This window comes from Diceros bicornis, chromosome 35 (genome assembly GCF_020826845.1).
Source record: "Diceros bicornis minor isolate mBicDic1 chromosome 35, mDicBic1.mat.cur, whole genome shotgun sequence".
In the NCBI taxonomy this organism is placed as follows: Eukaryota; Metazoa; Chordata; class Mammalia; order Perissodactyla; family Rhinocerotidae; genus Diceros; species Diceros bicornis.
In genome coordinates, this window is record NC_080774.1 from 17,545,222 (window position 1) to 17,566,223 (window position 21,002).

Here is a 21,002-nt window from a genome sequence, read left to right on the forward strand (position 1 = left end):
GATGGACAAGAGCCTCAGACCGCCCGTCTTTGGGGGAAACAGCAGGGCAGGGGTGGGGATGGATGCTGTGTCTCTGGTGCCCCGTGTGCTCTAGGATCACCGAGGTCGGGGATGGACTTGGTTTCCCATCTCAACAGGCACGTGTGGTCCAGCCTGGGGGGAAGGTGGACACTGGCTACTCGAGGAAGCAGTTCACTCAGGCAGCATTCGCCTCTGAGACCCCAGGGGAGTGGACCCCGATCTGCAGGAAAACGACTTGGTTGATGGCTCGAAGGTTTTCTGTCCAACCAAGCCCTGGACGGGATGGGGCAGCACTGATGACTAGGCTGCTCCTCGCTGTGCCCCCCGTAGAGGCAGGGCTGCTAAGATTAGAGACTGGGACAGACACGCCCCTAAAGGCAGCCTTGCTGGCAGTGGTGCTGGGCCCTCAGTGGGAAATGAGGGGGCTCTGCCTGGGTGGGCCACTGGGGATGTGACTTAAGGAAGGGGCAGTAGAGCCTCCAAACCCAGGGTTCTTCCTAGTGATGGTTCCCATGGTCACCGTGGGGGCACTCTGGCGAGGGGGCCGCAGGTGTTCAGACCCAAGCTACCCCCATAGTGGTGTGTGGTGCTCGGGGCCCCACTTGTCTGTGCTGTAATGCTGAGAGCTCCAAAGGAACAGCTCAGATCTGACACAGCCTCTCTGCTCCCAAAGCCCAGAGGTGCTGCCGAAATCCCCAACCTGAAGGAGGCTGGGCTCCTGCTGCCAAGTGTTGAGCGGTGCTGCCATGTGGGGCCCAGCAAAGGTCACAGCGCTGGGCATGCAGGTGGCAGCGGCAAAGCCAGAGGCAGTGGCTGTGCCAGAGGGGAATACAGCGGGGGTGGCAGCAAAGGCTGGCCAGGTGCTGGCGTGGGTGCTCAGGGTGGAAGCTGTGGGCAATAAACCCCAAAAGCTGCCTGTGTGGTGCTGCCCAAGGCTGGCTGGCCTGGAGCAGAGGTTGGGGCCCAGGCTGGGCTGGAGCAGCCAGTGTTCCATCCTGGAGACAGTGTGAAAGGTGGTGGCTCCATGCTGCTGCCCATCAGGGGCCCCAGATATGGGCTGGGCAGGGGCTCCAGGGTTAATGGGAAGATTCAGAGATGGCGTGGGGCTGCAGAACCTCAGCTCAGGCAGGCTGGTGGTGACTGTGGCTGAGGCCGTGCTGTCACTGGGGAGCATCTGAAGGGCCTGGGAAGATGGGAAGAAGCTCCCACTGGAGCCACGGGGAACCCCAGGACGAGAGGCTGGGAAGGTGGAGTGGTGTCCATAGGGGTGACCGCAGTGTCAGAAGCTGGCTGGGGAGCCAGGCCTGCAGATGTGCTGGATGAAGGGCTGGAACTGTGATTGGCAGGCCGGTGGAGGGAGGGGCACTGGGACCAGTGGTGGGAGGGGGCTCTGTGAGGGGGAGACAGAAGGGTCTATGCACGTGGGTGAGGGGTCTCCATTCTAGGGTGCGGGGAGCTGCAGGGAAGAAAGGCAGAGCTGGCATCTGCTGCAGCTGGGACTGAGGCCTCAGGTTTCAAATGGCCTCCTCTCCCCCCATTCAGAGGGGTCCGCTAGATGGGCTTCCACATGGAGGGGGGAGGGACGCTGCAGCAGCTGCAGGGGCGGGCCAGTCAGGAGTTGGGCTTCTGACTGCACAGTCCATGCCTGGTGCAGGGGAGGGAGCAGGGGTGGAGGGGTTTGGGGGCCTAGCAGACAGGTCAGCCCTGCCTGATCCTGGGGAGGAAGCGGGGCTCAGCAAGGTGGTGGGGCTGAGGGCAGTGAGTGTGACGAGGTGCCTGGAAGGGGCTCTGACAGCGAGAAGGGGGGCCTGGTGAACTGTGCTTCCTCCCAGACAAAGGATGCCCAGAGGTGGCCCCTCCAGCAGAGTCCAGGACGGCCCCTGGGCTGGGGAGTCCTGGATCTTCCTGCGTTTCTCCAGGTGTGCGTTCATGCTGGGGGCTGGAGGGACAGCTGGTGGAGGGGCAGTCGCTCATCAGGCAGGGGACAGAACAGGAAGGCTGGGTGGTGCCGCTGTCCCAGATGGCCACAGCCACCCCGCAGTGCACTGTGGATGCGCTGGAGCGCTGCTTCCTTCTCGGAGTCTAGGTCTTCAGCAGTGGCTCAAAAAGCCACGTCAGGGAGTGGTGACAGCCTCAGAGGGTCCCCTCGCCTGTGTGGCAGCAGGGCAATGCTGTGTTTTTGGGGCCTGGAACTGTCAGATGTGGGTGAGCAGTTCCTCCGGGTTTGTGTCTGGCCTGTTGTTGCCTCTGCAGCCTTTCCATGTTGAGTCTTCCTTTGGGAAATTCTCAAAGCTGCAGAAGGAGACCCAGGGCCCTCCTCACTCAGTTTTTTGGAGGACCTCTGGGGCAGCCGGTTGAGGGATGCGCCAGACTCCTCCTCCTCTGCATTGGTGAGAACCCTCGGGGGGACCTCTATGAGCTTGGGGCAGGAGCTTATACACGGGGTTTGGGATTTCTCGTTGGATCCGTCTTCTGAGCTCGTGATGTGGACATTTCTCCAGAGAGGCCCAGGCCTGGGCATGAAGGAAGAGAGGACTCCAAGGACCCCCAGGGGCCTGAAAGCTGGCTGTGCACTCCCAGTGCCATCGGGGCCCCTTCCCTGATGGTCCTGCCTCTCTGTGACTGCGGGGTCTTTGTCCTGCTTGGCTATCTCTTTCCTGCTCTCTTACAGGGTCCTCAGCATATCTTCTCTGTGCAGAGTTCTTGGGCACCCCTGGGCATTGTGAGTGGCATCAGGGTGACCCCCGCCCCTGGACCACACAGAAAGTGACTTTGCTCACCACAGACACTGAGCTACGGGACATCTCAGAGGTGTGAGCAGACAGCACTCCCCTCCTCTGACGGCTGAGCCTGCAGATGGAGGTGAGGACCCCCAGAGAGGAGCGCAGGGTCTGCTGGACCATGGCATATGGTCTGGGAGTTACTATGCCAAAAGCGAGGATGCAAAGTCGCTGGATACTTGTAGGATGGCAAGCGAGCTGACCCAGGGGCATGGACAGCTGGGTGGCTCCAGCCAGCCAAGGGAAGTCGACGGGCGTGGTGAGCGGGTTGCAGTTGGTGGAGCCTTCTTAGCAGGTGCTGCCCCCAGTGGCCAGGGAGGGGGTGAGGGGCAGAGCCGGCCCAGGTAACCGCCCATAGATCACGTGGGTGAGGTGTGTTTCTTGATAGAGAGCTGGGCTCAGAGCTTCTTCAGCTGCCTACTCTGCCAAAGGCGAAGTGGGCACCGTTTGGCCTGTTGCTAGGATGCAGCTTTGGAATGTGTGAACCAAGAATGGGCGCGCGTGCACGGGTCCGCGAGGGAGGGGCGCGCGTGCACGGGCCTGTGAGGAAGGGGCGCGCGTGCATGAGGCCTCGAGGAAGACGCGCATCGCGTGGGGCCGCGAGGAAGGGGGGCGCGCAAAGTTTCTGGACCGAAGGGCGGGTGCGCGGAGGACGCGGGCGCTCCTGGGACAAGCGAAGGTGCTCATCCGCGCTCTCAGGTGCTTCCCGATCTCCTGGGGTCTGAGGAGATCTCCTCAATCTTTAAGGATATCTTTGCTGCATCACCTTCAGGGTGATGATATTGGCAGCGCAGCGGCCCCTTCTGCCCCGGCCGGACCCCGAGCTGTCAGGGAGCTAACTGTCCAGGACGGGGTTCCCGCCCAGCGGAGGGGGAGCTGCTGGGGAGCACGTTCCTGGCTCAGCAGCCCCTGCAAGAGGTGGCAGCTTTGGGGTCAGCACCTGTGTGTCCTCCTGCCCTTTCCCCTGGGAACACTGGAGGGGAGAGCCGCTAAGAGCAGAAGTGCCCACGCCACCCACATCCTGCAGGGGTGACCCCTGAAGAGGCAGCCAGGGCAGACTGGGAGGGACATACCAGTGACCACCTGCTGAGAAATTAACCAACAGAAATAAAACTTACGTTCTCAAAAAACCTGTATGTCAGTGTTTTTGCTGCCTTGTTCACATTTCCTAAATGCTGTATAGAACTATTGAGGTTTTCCAATGGTCCATGGGTGAGTTTTAATTGTTTTTTAGTTATGTTCTGGGAATAACACTGTGTATTAATGGTTTCATGGTCTAATTAGAGTTAATATTTGCCAAGTCAAGTGACCAAGATGACCTTAAGGTTCCCCTCAGCTTGACTCAACTTTCCTCCTCGCTCTAGGCCCCTCCCTCCCTTTGCTAAAAGCATTTACTTTAGACAATTTGTCATTTTAAATTTTTCTCTGCCTCTTTGAGATGTGAATACTTAAAAAGCTTTTGGCCAGTTCTACAACCCAGGAATGTCTTTCTCCAGGAGCTGGGAGCCATCCCTTTGAGATGGAATCATCTAGGAAGATGGCACCCCATCTCCCTGTCTCTGTGGGGGGCAGGAGCTTAACCCTGATGGGTACTGAGTAGCCAGCACAGATGTCCTCGTCACAGAGGGGACCACTGCTACCTCAGGAATGACTCTGTGTGCTACCCCCCCCCCCCCCCCCCCCCCGAGATCAGCCTCCCCTCAGCACTGACAGGCCCTCCTGCCTTCTGCTTCAGTGAAGTTGAGCCCAGACTGAGTCCTGGCCTTTCTCCCTTATGGCAGCAGTGTGGGATGACAAGGCCTTGCCTGTTTAACTGGGTTGGGTGCAAATTTTGCTTTGATGAAAGTAAAATATAGACCCCTTCCAGCGATATAGGTTCTTCTACCCTCCGCTCCTTATGTTAGAGCTGTCGTATGGATCACGTCAACATGAACTGAACCCACCCTCTGAGATGGTGGTAGAATTTGTTCCTTCAAAAGTCATGCATATCTTAAAAACTTTCAGAGGAGAAAATCGGCTGTCTCCTTTATCCTGATCTCCCCCCTTCTGTGGCTCTTCCTTTGTTCCTGAAGTCCCAGGCTTCCCCCATGTCCTTTCACTGCGGCCTGAAGAAGCTCCTTTCCCATCATTTGATATCTAGTTCCCCAGTGATGAACTCTTCTAGTTTCCTTTCATCCTCATCAGCCTTGGTTTTGTTTTCATTTTTGTTTTGCCTCAATCTTTAAGATTATCTTTGCTGCATATAGTATCCTGGGCTGATAGTTTTTTTCTTTCAGTTTTTTAAAGATGTTATTCCAATCTCTTCTGGCCTCTGTTTTCTGATGAGAAATCACAGGCCTCAGAATTGATATTCTTTAATATATAACATCTCATTTTTCTCTGACTGCTTTCAAGATTTTTCTTCATCTTTCATTCTTAGCAGCTTGATCATGATGTGTCAGGTGGAGAGTTTCCTGAGTTTCTTAAATGTGTGTTTCACAAATTTGTAAAGTTTTTAACCATTTTCCCCTCCTGTGTTTTCTTTTGCACCAACTTCCTTCCTCCAGAAACTCCAGTGGCATGGACCTTAGAACTTTTGATATGTCCTTCACATCTCTGAGGCCCTGTGAGCTTTTGTTCAATATTTCTTCTCTGTGTTCTTCATACTGTCCCATTTCTATTGCTCTATCTTGAAGTTCACTGACTCTTTCCTCTGTTTTCTCCATTCTGTCTTTGAGCCCATCCAGTGAATTTTGATTTTGGATATTGATGTTAAGTTCGAAAATTTCATTTGCTGCTTTTGCATGCTTTTTTATTTCTTTGTCAAGAACTTGTTTCTTTCCTTGAATTTCAGGATATTTGCCCTTGCTACACGGAACATGGTTATAATAGCTGCTTCATTTGATGATTCCTTCATATAAGTTATTTCAGGATAGACCTGTTGATTGTCTTTTCCCTTGAGAAGCAGTCAGATTTTCTTATTCTTTATATGTTATACTGTGTAATTTTGGATGGCGTCCTGGACAGTTTACTCGTTACGTTGTGAGACTCTGGTTTCTATTAAAATCCTCTGCAGAGTGTTCATTTTTCTTTTTCTGTTGTTTTTTTTTTTTGAGCAATCAACACAATGAAGGTCAGACTGCATGTTCTGTGATGTCAAGGCTTATGAAACACCCACAGGGATGCAAAGCTGGACCAGGTAAGCTGCTGTGGTGGCAGGAGGAGGCCCCTACTATTCCTCTGTCCTCTGCACCTTTTTCCCAAGAGGCCTGAAGAGGAAGAGGTCAAGGTCATCACTCCCTGTCTCCCCACGCCCATGATAAGGGACACTAGCCTTAAACCTCCAATGGGGACTTGCTCCCTGTTGATCTTAAGGGGGTTGGCATAAGGAAGCTGCAGACGGGCCATCTAGAAGCAGGGCGTCCCATGTGATGGTTAAGGGTGCATATCTCTGGCTCTATCTGCTGGTCCTAAGTTGCAAGTGGGGACAAAAATTAAGGAAACTCTCAGTTACAAATCAAGTCCTGGCCATTTTGGGCCAATTGTTACAAGGGTTATTGTTTACGTTCCTGGGCTGGTTGCTCGAGATAGCAGTCTAGCTTCCCACAAGGCTGACTTATGGATAGTGGGCTGGAAACAGTAGATAATGGGTTGTTTTCCTGGGCTAGTTGCTGCAGAGTCTGGGTCCGAGTCCTATTTTTACATATGGTCTGGCCACTGTCCATTTGTATCTTCTATCTCAGGCCCCCACTTTGGGCATTATCTTACTTGTGAGAGGTTGGCCAATTCAGAGAAAACCAGAGGCTCCAAACTTCACTGCTGGACACTGTCTAGTCATCTTCATAGTCAACTGTGTTGGAAGATCTTGACTGTCTTCTTGACCAGCAAAAAGCTGGCTATTCACTGAATAATTAATAAAAACTATCACTATATTTTCACCAGTACAATTCTGTGAGAGTGAATGGGTTGGGTGAAAAATATATAATTGGTGCTTTTCTAAATGGAGTATTTTAAATAATCCCTAAATTGTAGGATTAAATGTGTGTTCTGGCTCATAAATTGACCCTCACCATACACATTACTTTGATCTGTTCATGAAAACTAGCAATAAAAAGGGAAGTGACCAGCTTCCAAATACATGGAACAAGTGAAAATTTTAGAACAAAAAGGAGAGAGCTGCCGTGTTTAAAATAAGTAGATACCCTTCATGGTGTGAAATGCCACGGTACCAATGTCCATCATTGCTGATTCACTGCAAATTTCCGGAAGTAACAAATCAAATAGCACATTAATGAAGCAGAAAAATGGCATTAATATAATTAGTGTCATAGTTTCTCCAGGGAGTACGCAGTTGAGGAGGTGGTTGAGTAAGTATGGGAGAAAACAGGTAATAGTACACTGGAGTGTTAAAAATGGAGAATTTTGGCCCCAACTTGATAGAAAACTTTTAAAATATATAGATAGATATGTATAAAATACAAAACAACTAGAAAACCAGTTCACACCTCTGAATGTCAAATTGGAGGAGAAAATGAAAAAGAATTAGAAAATATGGGAAAAAAAATTTAACCATCCAATTAGAGAAACAACATTTGAAAGCCTATTTTGAAGAGTAACTCAGATCCCCATTTGTGGAGAACAGTCGAAATGAGGCAGAGGACTTCTCTTCCTACTGTCACCTAAGTGGCCATAGTAAATGAAGACTAAATAGTAAATGTAGGTAAAGCCGTTAGAAAAATGCCTGTCACTGTGTCAATGCTGCATAAATGTTCTATTAAAATCTGGAATGATATGCAGAAATTTGAGAGTTTCTACTTTCAGAGACAGACCCTAGAAGTCTGCAGAACAGGGAAAGAAATTCAGATTCATTGTACATTCTTTCATATCTTTGAATAGTCTACATTATCCTTGTTGCTATTATTATAAAAAAAAAACCTTTTTGAATAACTATATCCCCAAAATAATGGCATAAAACAACCACTTTATTTTGCTTGTGGTCACGGGGGTAGGAATTCAGACAGGGCACAGTGCTAATGTTGGAAAATGAAAGGTTTCAAATATCCGTATCCAGGAAAATACCCACTAGGTCAAATCTGGGGTCCATGAAGAAAGCAGTGCTAGGCCTAGTGCTGGTAAAGGAGTGCTTTCCTTTTCTCAAATTCACAGTCCAGAATCCAAATTTTCCAGGCAGTTGGAACTTCCTTTGTTGGTGAACAGATTCTTTGCAAATGCTCACATCCCATTCTTCCCATGTTCCCACATCTACTTCCCAGGATGGCGGCCAGGGGTCAACCATGGGAAACTCATGAAGCAAAATGAGTAGCTGAACCTCTCAGCACACCCTTTCTGATCTATTTGAAGTGAATGCCAACTTCAGATACCCCCTCAGGTTATCAGAAACCATGAGATTGTCATTGGATGTACCTACATCTCAGGTCATAGCCACTGGAGAGAGAAATAATTTAGCAAATGGACAGAATCCATGGCCCAACCGTAGAAGAGGCCCACATATCCCTTTTGCATTTAAGTTGATTTATTTCTGCTCTTTCCATAGTCAATAAAACCTTTCTGAAGAAATCTTGCCTGAACTCCCAACTTAAGACTCAATTAATGACCCACATTAACACAGATCCTGCCTCCTGGTAGCTAAGTAGTTAATCAGTAAAAATTTTTGAATGAGGAAAATAAGCAATACAAGACCTATGGGGCAGTATAATTTTTGAAGTACTTAACTTTTTCTCCTCTGTACTGCTGATATCCTTTCCCAAAACATTACAATTTTTTTTTCACAAATCTAAGAAAAATGACAAGACTATGTTACATGACTTGTGAGGAAATCAAGAATAGAGTAGGTGCTTTCCTTTTGTAAAAGAGATTCAACCTGAGGCTTGGTCACAGTTGGGAGACCTTGGACTAGGGAAGCAATTAAGAGCGCAGAGGGTGAGGAAGATTGGGTAGGAAAAGCTTTATGAGTTGGATCCCTCCTCCAAATAATGGGTGTCTCCGAGGAAACCAATCTGTACTGGTGGCCAACCCTGCCAGGTGGCACACTTATGCCTAGAGGAGGACTCAGCCATCAGTCTTTATCAGAGATCACCAGATGACTCTACTCTGCACTCAGGACTGAGGGGCGTAGACATGTAAAATGCCATAATTCAGATAATTCTTACCTTTAGTGGAGAACCAACTGTGATGTCAATTATCTCTGAGTCCTTAGTGAGGAAGGGGGCGGGGGGACAGGCTCTTACCTTGGAATTTCAGCATCCTTGGGTTCATCTAGAGAACAGCTCTCAACTGAGCCTCCAGATCCTTGGTCTTGGAAGCTAACTTACCCCATTGCCAACTGAGCCTGATGCCATTCTTCCAAGAGACCATAGAGTATAGAGGACCTCTCCATGGGGGTCCTTCTGCAGTATGTTGATGCAGTGCAGACAGCAGATGTGTCCATGTTTCAAGTACATGGGTGTGTGGTGTTTTCTAACACCAACCACAACCAGTTCTCCAACCAGGTGTCCGACAATTCAATTCTGACACCTACTACTATAACAGCTAGATCTGAAGTTAGCATGAGGAAAGCCATCTTAGGGAAAGGAAGCAATATTGTAACTATATATGACCCTGACTCACTAGTCTCTGTGAAGTACATTCTGGCCTGCACGTAGCCTAGATGATTAAGCACCTCTTGCTTTTACAAAACACATGATCTGCTAGTTCTGTGACTCTTGCTTATGTATATCTCCCAGCTGTGATAAGGCGATAACTTTGTTCTCTGAGCTCCCCAGGAACATGACGACCTCCAGAAAGAAAAATTCTGCATTGGTATCCATCACAAATGACAAAAGAAAGAGATAATGTGGCGCCTTGAAGTTTGTCACACCAGATGGTTGACATCCCTAAACCCTCTACTTCCCTTCCCATTTCCCCTATATAACTGCCTCAAAATTCTGTATGATTTTAAGATGGTTCTTTAGGACACTAGTCTGCCATCTTCTGATTATGCTAGGTAATCATATAAATTTTCCTTTCTCAACCACCGGCTTGTTTGCAATTGATTGGCACTGGATTGTGGTGAGCAGAACAAGCCCCTTTTCCCTCGGTTACACTACCTAGAGTTAGTGTTTGACTACACAGATTTAAGGGCTCAGTCCCACAAGACTGCCCTCACCTCAGATGCCAGTCACCAATGGGGTGTTCAATCTACCCGCACTCTGCCTGGTCCACCACAAATTTAGGGGTTCCCATGACCCCCTCCTCAGGTTTGCTAACTCACTAGAATAACTCACAGAACTCAGGAAGTCACTTTACTTACATCTACCAGTTTATTATAAAGGATATAACTCAGGAAAAGTCAAATGGAAGAGACACATAGGGCAAGGTAGGTAGGGGGTGGTGGAGAGCTCCCACTCCTTCTCCAGGCAAATCACCTTCCCAGAACATCACTGAGGTCACCAACCTGGAAGCTCCTCCAATCTGTTCATTGTTCCAGAGTTTTTATAACCCAATCTTCAGTCTCCTCCCATCACAGAAGGCTAGTGAAGTGAAGCTGAAAGTTCTAATCCTTGAATCACACCTTGGGTCTTTCTGGTGACCAGCCTCATCCTGGTGCTATCTAAGGGCCCTGCCCTAAGTCACCTCATTAGCCTCAAGTCAGGTGTGATCCAAAGGAGTTGTTTATGAATAACGAAAGACACTCCTATCACTCAGGAAATTCCAAAGGTTTTAGGAGCTCTGTGCCTGGAACCAGGGACAAAGAACGAATGCGTTTTCATAATGTATGACAAATGGTTTCTCAAGAAAGGCTAGGCAGACAGGACATCTGCCTGCTTCTTCAAAGTGCTCAGCCATGGTGGCTTCCTGGAGGGAGAGCAGCTGAACAGGTTAATGGGATTGTCTGTGATTTAAATGTTACTGTTTCCTGAAAGCCTTTCATCCTTAACGTGGAGATAGTTAATGTGTCCTAATTAAATGTCATTTCTAGTGCTAAGCAATGAGCACACACAATAAAGGGCACATGGTTCAATGCTAGAGAGATTTGAAATGTGAGTTGGAACAAATGTCTAGAATCATCATTGGGCTTTGAGCTGAGGTGGAAGAAGGATCCAAACTTACCAGGGTCTCTAGCTCTGCCTGCAGGTCCTGCCTAGCTGGGACATTAACCCAGAGTAGGATTGAGAGTTTAAGGAATCAAGGGGGCACAATTTTCCATCTTCTAGCTCAGCACTGGTGAAAAAAATTATAATGCAAGCCATATATGTAATTTTGAGTTTTCTAATAAACACATCAGAAAAAAGAAAAATGAAAATGCTGAAGTAAATGTAAATAATGAATTTTAATTGAATATATCCAAAATGTTAGAATTTCCACGTGTGACACATGAAATGTGGCCACATTTCAAGGACTTGGTAGCCACATGAAGCTAGTTGCTACCATATTGGGCAGCAGAGACACAGATCATTCCATCACAAAAACTTATATTGGATAGTGCTGCTCAGGATATCCCAGGCTACACTTTGACATGTAAATATAATGAAATAATCCACTTCTTCAGGCTGGGTATTGAAAATCACATCTATGCCCGTATTCCCAAACACAAAGTCAATATGTGACAGAATTACATATATATTGCCAGGCATAGAGTTGATACTCAGTAATGGTTTAATTATCAATGTCTAAATTCTCCATCTTGCTATCTCCTAGCCACCCTCCTTAGAATATGAGAAAACTTTTTTTAAATAAGTTTATTTAGGGCTCACTTCTCCTCCCCTTGAATCCTGGCCTCCAGGTGTTTACACAGTGAGTTCATTTATGGTGTTGAGGCTTTCATTGAAGTTCTTTCCTCTCGCCTTATTCACACTCTGGCAGGCCTTTTCAATCCAATATTATTTTTATTTAATTAAGGTACACAATAGAATAGCATACCCCAAAAGAATACTTCCTTGTTCTCTGGAGCACATTATATTGGCTTCCAGTGGTTCTCAACTAGGGAGGGTTTTGGCCCCCAGGGGACATTTGGCAATGTCTGGAGACATTTCAGGCTGTCAGCACTGGGGAAGGTGCTACTGGCATTTGGTGGGTAGAGGCCAGGGGTGCTGCTAAACATTCTACAAGGCACCCTACAGCTTCTTACAAGAATTATCTTGCCCAAAATGTCAATAGTGTCAAGGCTGAGCAACCCTGTCTTAAATCATGTCCATTAGGTCTGTTTAGGAAAAATGAGGATTCCTCCTGGTCTCTTTTAACCAAATATTAAAGGGTGGATATTTATCCATATGGAGTTAGTCATAGACTCTATTTCTGCAAAAGAAATAAACATATTTTTATATTTAGGTCAAAAAAGTAATGAAACCTTTTGAGAAGTGTTCTCTTAAAACTAATTCTGTGAACACAATCATTTCTCCCAAAATATTTTTCTCTGTGATTGCAAAGATCTATTTTCAAAAGTTTGTGAAACAAACTAGAAAGTGTCCTGAGACCACCTGAAAGTGGACAATAACCTTTCCTTTTGAAAATTTTTGCTTGAGAGTATAATAGAAAGAAGACATTTAATGTTGCAATAAATTATATCCTGTATGTTTTATCAAAGACTGAAATTCATATTCACATAAAAATTATTACTGATCTGCTGTCTCACAATTTTTTGCCGTTGTTAATCCTCATAGAGTGTATGCATTTTGAATCTGTTGGTGGCTGACAGAAGTGTGAACCCCAAGCATTTATAGTCTATTGGGAAGATGTACCTCAGAGTCCAATGTAACCACAATTTCTCAGTGTTGCTATTTATGTGTTTTGTATGTGCCTTCTCTTGCTCATCTCAAGTTTGAAAATGAACAAGAATGATGAGAATTGTGGTCTTTACTTCTGAGATAGGAAATCCCAAATACTTTATATTGTTGACGCAAATAATCCATAACCAATCTATAGATTAGAAAGATAAGGGGATGTGTATCTGAGCCAAGCTGAGGGCTAGCCTGGAAGTGCAGTCTCCACCAGGGAAGAAAGCACTCCGGAGAAGCATGGTTTATAGCGTGGTTATATACTGTTTCAGAACAAAGAACATACATCAAGCATGACAGGAATACAATTTTTTTTCTCCAAGTCACAGGGAGATGTTTTGCTGCAGTTTAGCATGTACACAGCAGGTTAACTTGACCTTGGTTTTCTGGGAAGAAAAGCTTATCTTCAAAGAAGTACGGGCTTGGCATCAGAGAAAGGGAGACATTCATCCCTGTCTTTAAAGAGCGCATTCTTTGCTTTGGGAGAATGTCTGAAGCAGATACACAATGCATGTTCCATGGGCCATAAGTCAGGATGCTCTGGAAAAAACAAGTTTTAGGCTGAATCAGGGTTAAACCAGAATGGGTTCCTCATATACCTCAGTAAGTGAAAACTTCTTATTATTCTTATTGTTTTCATCAATATATAATCTTAACATTTTCCCTTCTCAATGTTGTACCACAACTCAGATAAATGTTCTTTGTTTTATTGTTTGTATGATGTACAAATTTGTTCCCTACAAATGTATTATTGTTTTAGATGACACCTAGAGAAGCAGGAAAGTGTAGGGAAGATGAAAATCAGGAGAAAATATAAAGGAAATCAGATTGATTTCAAATTATTAAATTGTATATCAATCCAATAGTAATTAGTTGTTGTCTGCGTTTTGCTGGGTACTGTTTGTATTTCATGTCCAAAATCAAGGCCACAGACCCAGCTCTCTAATAAGCTTGTCTCATTAAAGAAAATTTAAGACCACACCAATCCCCATAAAAATAGTTACAGATTCTCTTAGAAATGTTTATAAATTGTCCTGGGAGAGAAACATAAAGAAATGCTTGTCTTGGGACGAAAGGAAATGTTCGCACAGGAAGGAACAATTGATCTGGGCTTTGGGTGTAGTGGAGTTTCGCTTGTCATTCAGGGGTTAATGTTTCCAGGAAGAATGAAGTCTGAACATTTACCTATGAATTTAAAAAGCTATAGCTTTTAATACTCTTGTGAGGAGAGGGCAGTCAGGGTATCCCTAGTTGTCAAGATACAGAAATGTTTGCTAAACTGAACAGTCGCAGGAGCAGCTGGTCCTTACCTCCTGGTGGCCATTTCAGAAGCAGAATGGAGGCAGTAAGCCTGGATCAGAACAGGGAGGAGGAAAGTCATTTCGTATCCTTTGACATAGCGCCACCTAGTGGGCAGTTGTGAGATGGCCAGGAGCACTTTTATTTCTTCGGTAATCAAACATTGTTAAATATGTCTGCAACAGTCACTCAAAAACTAAAACCCATCTGGGTTTTTTATACTTGAAGAATAAAGGCCAAAATTCACTGAGACAAAACAACAGAAGTCCCTCATATTTCACTAAGGGTTCAGTAATAAGGATGTTTAAAACATGTACAATTTATGAACTTGTTTTATGACCTTCCCATATTCTGAATCTCAAAAATATTTAAGCTTCATGATTTTTGACACACCTACATTGTTATATTTCACTGAGCAGTAAAACATGATGGCAATAAGAGATTACTTCTTTCTAGTCATTGACTGGCAACAAAATCAAAGGGAAGAATCTGTCTCCTAGGATGGGCATAGAGCACGGCCAACTCCCATCTCGCCTTCCCTGGGTACCACATGATTCCTTAGCCAATAGGTTGTGTGTCCATCAACCTGGACCCACATATTCTAAATAGTTGAGCCAAAATGAGTGAGAATTTGTATCAGGTATTAGTGAAGGGTGAATATTAATAAAGCTGAAGGTCTTAGGTCTTAAGAAGGTATCACAGTCAAATTAAAATGAGAGTTTTCCCTACCATCGTGTAGTTTACAAATGAGACATGAATTTTTACAAATATATATGGAGTAATATTAATGAAATTAAATGTACATGTCTGTGTCTAAAAGCCAAGAAAAAATTCTTTTTCTTTCTATAATTTCTATAATTATTGGCCACAGGCAATGTTCTTGAGATTTATGAATACTCAAATACATTGCTGAAAATGCAATTTGTATTAGAAAAACTCAATCTTCCCCCTCCTGTGTTTCTCTCCTGTGTGTCTCCTTTATTCCTTACACAGGACACTTCACTGCTGACACTTCTAGTCAACAAATGTGTGGCGGTTTTTCCCCACAACAAGCAATTCTCTGACACCAGCTGGATGTCCTACGATTTAACTCAATTCTGACGCTGTCTACCTGGAGACAGCGTCAGATCCCACAGGTTAAGAGCTCTGCCCCACGACACTGCCTCCATTTCCCCTGACTTCACATGCCAGTCACAAGTAGTAGGTCCGCATGTTACCCACAACTTCTGTCTGATTTGGCTACAAACTGGAGGTTCCCAAGACCCCCTCCTCAGGTTTGATTAATTTTCACCACCATTAAATCATGGAGTTTTTCCCTAATGTTTCCCTGCACCTCAGCTTATCAAGTTCACAGTGACCCCATAGGTGCTGTTGACACTGAGTGCTGCTGTCTAAAGGCTAGTACTGGGGCCAGCCTGGTGGCACAGCGGTTAAGTGCGCACGCTCCGCTGTGGCGGCCCAAGAGTTTGCAGGTTCGGATCCCGGTGCGCACTGACGCACTGCTTGTCAAGACATGCTGTGGCAGCGTCCCATATAAAGTAGAGGAAGATGGGCACGGATGTTAGCCCAGGGCTAATCTCCCTCACCAAAAAATAAATAAATAAAGGCTAGTACTGTTCTCAAGTTCAGTGTTATCATCATTCATTCTCCCTCTAACTTTCCACTCTTGGCTTCCACATTGCTGCACCCTCCTGTAATTTTCTTACTGCACAATTTTCTTATGGTCAATTGAAAGATAAGACTTTTTGTCATTTACTGATGCGCATTTCTCAAGTTATGACCTTACCCCACAGATAGAGTGAACTCAAAGTTTTCCTTCAGGTCCGCAGATATTCTTTAGAGTTTCAGAATGTTAAGAACTTTCAAATGCAAAAATTGTAACAATCAGATCTTATTTAAGAAGAGATTTGAGATTCCCGTTTCCAGCAACATTGAGGAACCTATATTTCACAGCCACATAGGAATACCGGAGACGCATAATGTTCTGTTAAATTATTTAAAGACCCACTTTCAGTCAAGTCAGGGAGATACCAGGACCCAGGGGCTGAATGTGGAGTGTTAACTCTGCCAGTGGGGCCGGCATGACCCTGAGCAGAGCCTGGGGGTCAGAGCAGATTGGCTCCACACTTCGGTCTTGGGTTCCATGGCACACATTCCGGGACAGGAGGTGGGAATTTGGCCCCTGCTAAGTGAGATGTTAAGACACAGGGTCCATCCAACATAGGAGACTCTTAAAAGTCCAGAACTGCCCATGACAGTGGGCCGGGAAAGATTCACCACTGTCCCAGGGGAAGGTGGGCAAGCTGCTCTCTGTGCAAAGCTCCGACTGGGGACAATATTGTGAGTAACTCCAGGATGAAAAGGCCAAGTCCCACCCCCTGGGCCCGGTGAGGAGCAGGAGGTCTGAGGACAAGGGTGGGCGTGGGGACCCTGCCCCTCCACCCACACTTAATAGGACCCGTCATGAGACCTGCACAGTGAAAATGGATGGAGACCTGGAGCTCCTCCCTTTTGCCCCCAAGAATCCTTTTTCTTTCTAACACCCCAGCCAAACGTTGCCTATGCCTTTCAATTAAAAGAAATCATTATACTTTAATAATAAAATCATAAATGTTATGGCTTTAGTATATTCCAGCAAGAAAAGGTCACCGAAGACACTGCTTTTTAACATATAATACAAGTTATATTTGTTTTATTTATTAACAAAATTGGGAAATAAAAGAAATGTAAGTAACATAATCCTCACTCCTTAATATATCCCAAGTTAGCATTGCATTGAATTTACTTCAAATTTTTGTGTTTTGATTTTTATGTGTATATGAATAGTCTCTAGAACCTCAGCCTGAGAGCCGGTGCCATGAGGGGACCCAGGCCCTCTGCAGGCTCCACAGAGGCTGAGGGGTCCCCAGAGGTTGGGCAGCTCCCAGTTGGGTTTGGATCCTGCAGGGTCCCCTACTGATGGGGGATAACCGCCCGCAGGGATGCAGAGCTGGGCCAGGTGAGCTGCCCTGCCACATGAGATGGAGCCCGGTGCATCTGTCCTCCTTGCCCTTTTCCCACGAGGCCTGAATTGGGGGAGGCTGAGCCCACCCCACACTGTCTCAGCACATGGATTAGCTGAGATGCTCCCTGTTCACCTTGAGAGGGTCGGGAGCGCAGGATTGCATCCTCCAGGACTAGGATGTTGAACACTCCAGGGACACTTTTCACAGAGAACACAATGTGGCCTGCACCTCCTGGAGTCAGGCACATGGTGGCCCTACAGGCATCTACAGCCCTCTCCTCCAGATTAAGGAGCCAGTGGGGGGCTCAGCTTAGCAAACGTAGGGCCTTCTATGGACTGGGTCTCCATTCCCTGAGATGTGTTGTCAGGACAGCCTTCTCTTGCCAGCACCGATTTTAGCCATCATGTCGCTCCCCTGCATGGTCATGCGCAATAGTGGCCACCCCGGTGCTCTCCTCGGGTGTTTTGGTTTTCCTGAAGTGCACTCATTTGCCGTCTGCTCTCTCCCCTCTCTACACTCACATGTCCTCTTCTCGTGCTTTTTCCTCTCCTTTTACTTTCTTGATTCATTCTCTTGAATCCAAGAAAGAGGATTTCTGGAGTCAGATTCCTGCTAGAATAATCTTTTTTAAAAAAAAATTGTACAATCTTGATACTGTTAAGGCAGAAAACAATCATGCAAGTACAGAGCCCCCCAGGGCAGGAAAGCTCCCGTGTGGGGGTGCCCAGGGCAGAGCCAGACTTCCCGGGGCCCCCAGCAAGGTGGGCCCAGCTCTTCTGACTCCCAGCCCAGTTCCCTGCCAGGGCCTTTCAGGGTTGCTCAACACAGTTCAACAGTGCAGACCGGGGGTCAGGACTCAGGGCGATGCTAAGAAAGTGGGTGAGGAGGGCTGCAGAGAGATTTATAGACATTGAAGATCCAAGGACCTCAAGTGCCCGGATAAGACCAGGTCCTTCAGGATGAGAATCATAAAAAGAGGGAATGACAAAGAGCTACAAAGAGGAGCTTACAGATAGGAAATAAATAGAATAAAAAAGAGGCAGAAGTAGGAAATAAATTACATGCAGATGGCTGGTCTCTGTATCCTAATCTTCAGAATCTGTGAAACAGGCTTCTGCATGCACGAGGGCAGTGACGGTGGTGGAATGGCCTTGGGAAGAGAAAGGATAGACTCAAGAGGAGGTGAGAACTCGGGCCCCGCTGCTCCTGGGATTATGGAGCCCGACCCCAGAACTCAATTCTGTCCTCATCTCTACGGTCCTCTCCCAGGGCCTCGATCGCTTCAGCTCTGCCCCTTTCCAACCCTCAAATTCTGTATCGGTGACTGGGAAGAAATGCCTGTGTCTTCCTCCAAGAAGGCGTCGCTGTCTCCATGACTTCCTGTTCACGACATTTCCTCCCTCCCACACCACTACCCTGACTCTCTCTCTCCGGCTTCCCACCCATTTCCTTTCTCCTTGTCAACCTCCACCATCGTGTTTTTTTCCGCTATGGGAACACTGGTGGAAAGATCAAGGATATACTGCCACCCTACCTAATCAATCAATTGATCAATTAAGCAATCCATCCAAACCCGCGCAGCACCTGTCAAGGTCCTGTGGTTGTGATGGGCCCTGTGGGAGAGAATTACAACAAACTCCACATACAAGTGACTGTCCTGCTCCTGCAGGTACTTGGGGGACATTTGAGCTTCACAACAACCCGATCAACTCCACCAAACTTCCCTAGCCCATGAGAGAGGATGAACCCAAGACTAGAGGTAAAGTAACTTGTCCAATTTCCCTTAGTCTCAACATGAGGTGACAGGGATTTTGCAGCAGGTGTGGTCACATAAATACACGCTACCTGCCAGGGTTTGCAGTGAGTCCTGGAAGGACCGGGAGGGAGGGCCCTGGGCCGGCCTGAGGACCGGTCACAGGGTGGGGCATGGCTGGGCTGTGGGGAGCAGGGGCAGCACTGTCTGGCTGGAGCGGTGGGTTCTGAGAGGAGCAGGGACCCCCAGGCCCCGCTGCCAGCAGAGGCTCTGTCCCGGGTCTGGTCAATCCCAGGAGACCAGGTCAGCGGGGCTGTGAGAGCCCGTGTGTGAAGCCAGCCTCAACCCCTCCCACCATCCTCTAGGGTTCCTGCCGGCCATGGAGGGTGTCGAGGGAGCTGGACACGGGCCTCTCTCACAGGGAGGCAAGTGCGGGTTTTATTCCTAGTCCAGGGTTTGGGATTTGGGTGAGGAGTGGGGGCTAGAAATGTGCTCCAGGATGTGCTTCCCCCTCACTTCTCCAGAAGGATCTGGGGGCATGTGCAGAAAACCCAGAGGAAAATTTCTTTACATCATTTAGCCCTGGGAGGGCCCTTTACAGCAGGAGTAACCTGAGGACAGAACATGGAGGTGCCGCTACCAGAGCCGAGAGGGCAGAGGGAGGGGGTGACTTCTCACCACCTGACACCCATGGAGAGCTCCGTCTCCAGGTTCAAGTGCATGTGAGAGAGCTGTGTTCCAGCAGACAGCCTGCATCGTGAGTCCAACCAAAACCCATCCTGGTAACTCTTGTGCTCAGTTCCCGAGAGGTGCTAACTGGTCAGACCAAAGGCCTGATGTTTGGTGCAGGCAGAAGCAGAAAAGAGCAGGTCGGGTGGGAAAGATAAACTTTAAATAGCAAAGCAAGAAAGGAGAATTGCAAACAGGACACCCAAAGCCAATAGACGTGATAGCTCTTATTCTTATGTCATTAAAATATGAAAAGAACACATATTTCCTTTTCTTTCTGACTACATACCCCTTCCTCAGTCCACAGCAGCAGGTGTAAGCCGACTGCTCCGGGAACCCCCTCCCATTGGATCCAACCTGAGTGATGGTCCTACCTGGAGAGTCTTCATCCTCGCTGCTCGACTCATATCTTCTGCTGACAATCCAATCTTTAGAGACACAAACATGAACAAGAAAGTTATTAGAGAGGGAGGCTGACCTTTCCTCCTACTCCAGTTGAGGCCACGCTGGCTCACACAGCATCACCCTGCTCTTTGCTCTGGGTCTCAGACCTTCCCTGGGCTCCGTGGGGTCAGAGCTCTTCACTGAGACATTGATCACAGTTGCAAACCTCCAAATGAGAGAGAGGATCCTCCTTTAACTCCTCACTTCCCCATTTCCACCAGATCATCATAGCTCTAGCCTCCAATGCGATAAACCTGAAATTCCACTTGTAATGGACACACTTTGGGTTAGATGAGTTCAGTGAACACACCCTGGGCCAGATGCAGAGCAGCTGCCCAAGAGAATGTTCGTGAGGACGGAAATGAGTTCTTTTTGTGTTGTACACGTGTAGCTATTGGGTATCTGAATTGTGGCTAGTGTGATGAGGGATTGAAAGTTTAATTTAATCTATTTTAATTCATTTAAATATGAACAGACACATCTGGCTAGTGGCGACCACACTGGATAGCACAGCTCTGAGAATCCAAAGATGAGGAAGACATAACCTCCCTTCCCCTGGTTGTTCCTGCAGAGTTCTTTGCTGGCCTGATCCGATCATTCGCTTGTAGGTACTGCCTGGGCACATGCACAGGGACCAGGCACTACATGAGGCCCTGGGGACACTCAAACTGTAAGGTCAGACATAAATAAAGACAGTGATGGCTGCTTTTCATTGATCACAATCAGTCAAACTACCTTGAAAGGAATATAAAGACCTGGACAGAGGAGAGATTTATTATTAATTAAGGTTGTTACTGACCCAATAGCGGTGATCCTGAAACACAGCATTGCCCATTTAGAACCCTGTGAACATCTTCCTAGTTGGTGATGGGATTTCCACTCCCCCACCACAAGTTTATTGAGGTATACTTGGCATACAATGATCTGCACACATTTAAAGTGTACAATTTGATAAATTTTGAAATATATATAGTCACATGGAACAATGGTGATGGGATCTTTCATTTAGAAGTTGACACTGGGGGCCGGCCCGGTGGCGCAAGCGGTTAAGTGCGCGCGCTCTGCTGCGGCGGCCCGGGGTTCGCTGGTTCGGATCCCGGGCGCGCACCGACGCACTGCTTGGTAAGCCATGCTGTGGCGGCGTCCCATATAAAGTGGAGGAAGATGGGCACCGATGTTAGCCCAGGGCCGTCTTCCTCAGCAAAAAAAAAGAGGAGGA

The 21,002-nt window shown here is 47.2% G+C and overlaps 1 long non-coding RNA gene across 5 annotated transcripts in view; it reads left to right on the forward strand.

Annotated features, from left to right (window-relative positions):
* The window catches only part of LOC131398262 (uncharacterized), a 30,498-nt gene extending 11,111 nt beyond the window's left edge, over window positions 1-19,387 (forward strand). For 4 of the 5 annotated variants that reach the window (XR_009216848.1, XR_009216847.1, XR_009216849.1 and 1 more), the window contains 2 exons: window positions 5,897-5,979; window positions 6,524-6,979. This is a non-coding gene — a long non-coding RNA (uncharacterized LOC131398262). Of the gene's footprint in view, window positions 1-5,896; window positions 5,980-6,523; window positions 6,980-17,967; window positions 18,040-18,526; window positions 18,617-19,190 lie in introns of those variants that run through there. The other variant, XR_009216850.1, reaches the window with a different exon arrangement.
* Window positions 19,388-21,002: the final 1,615 nt, after the last annotated feature.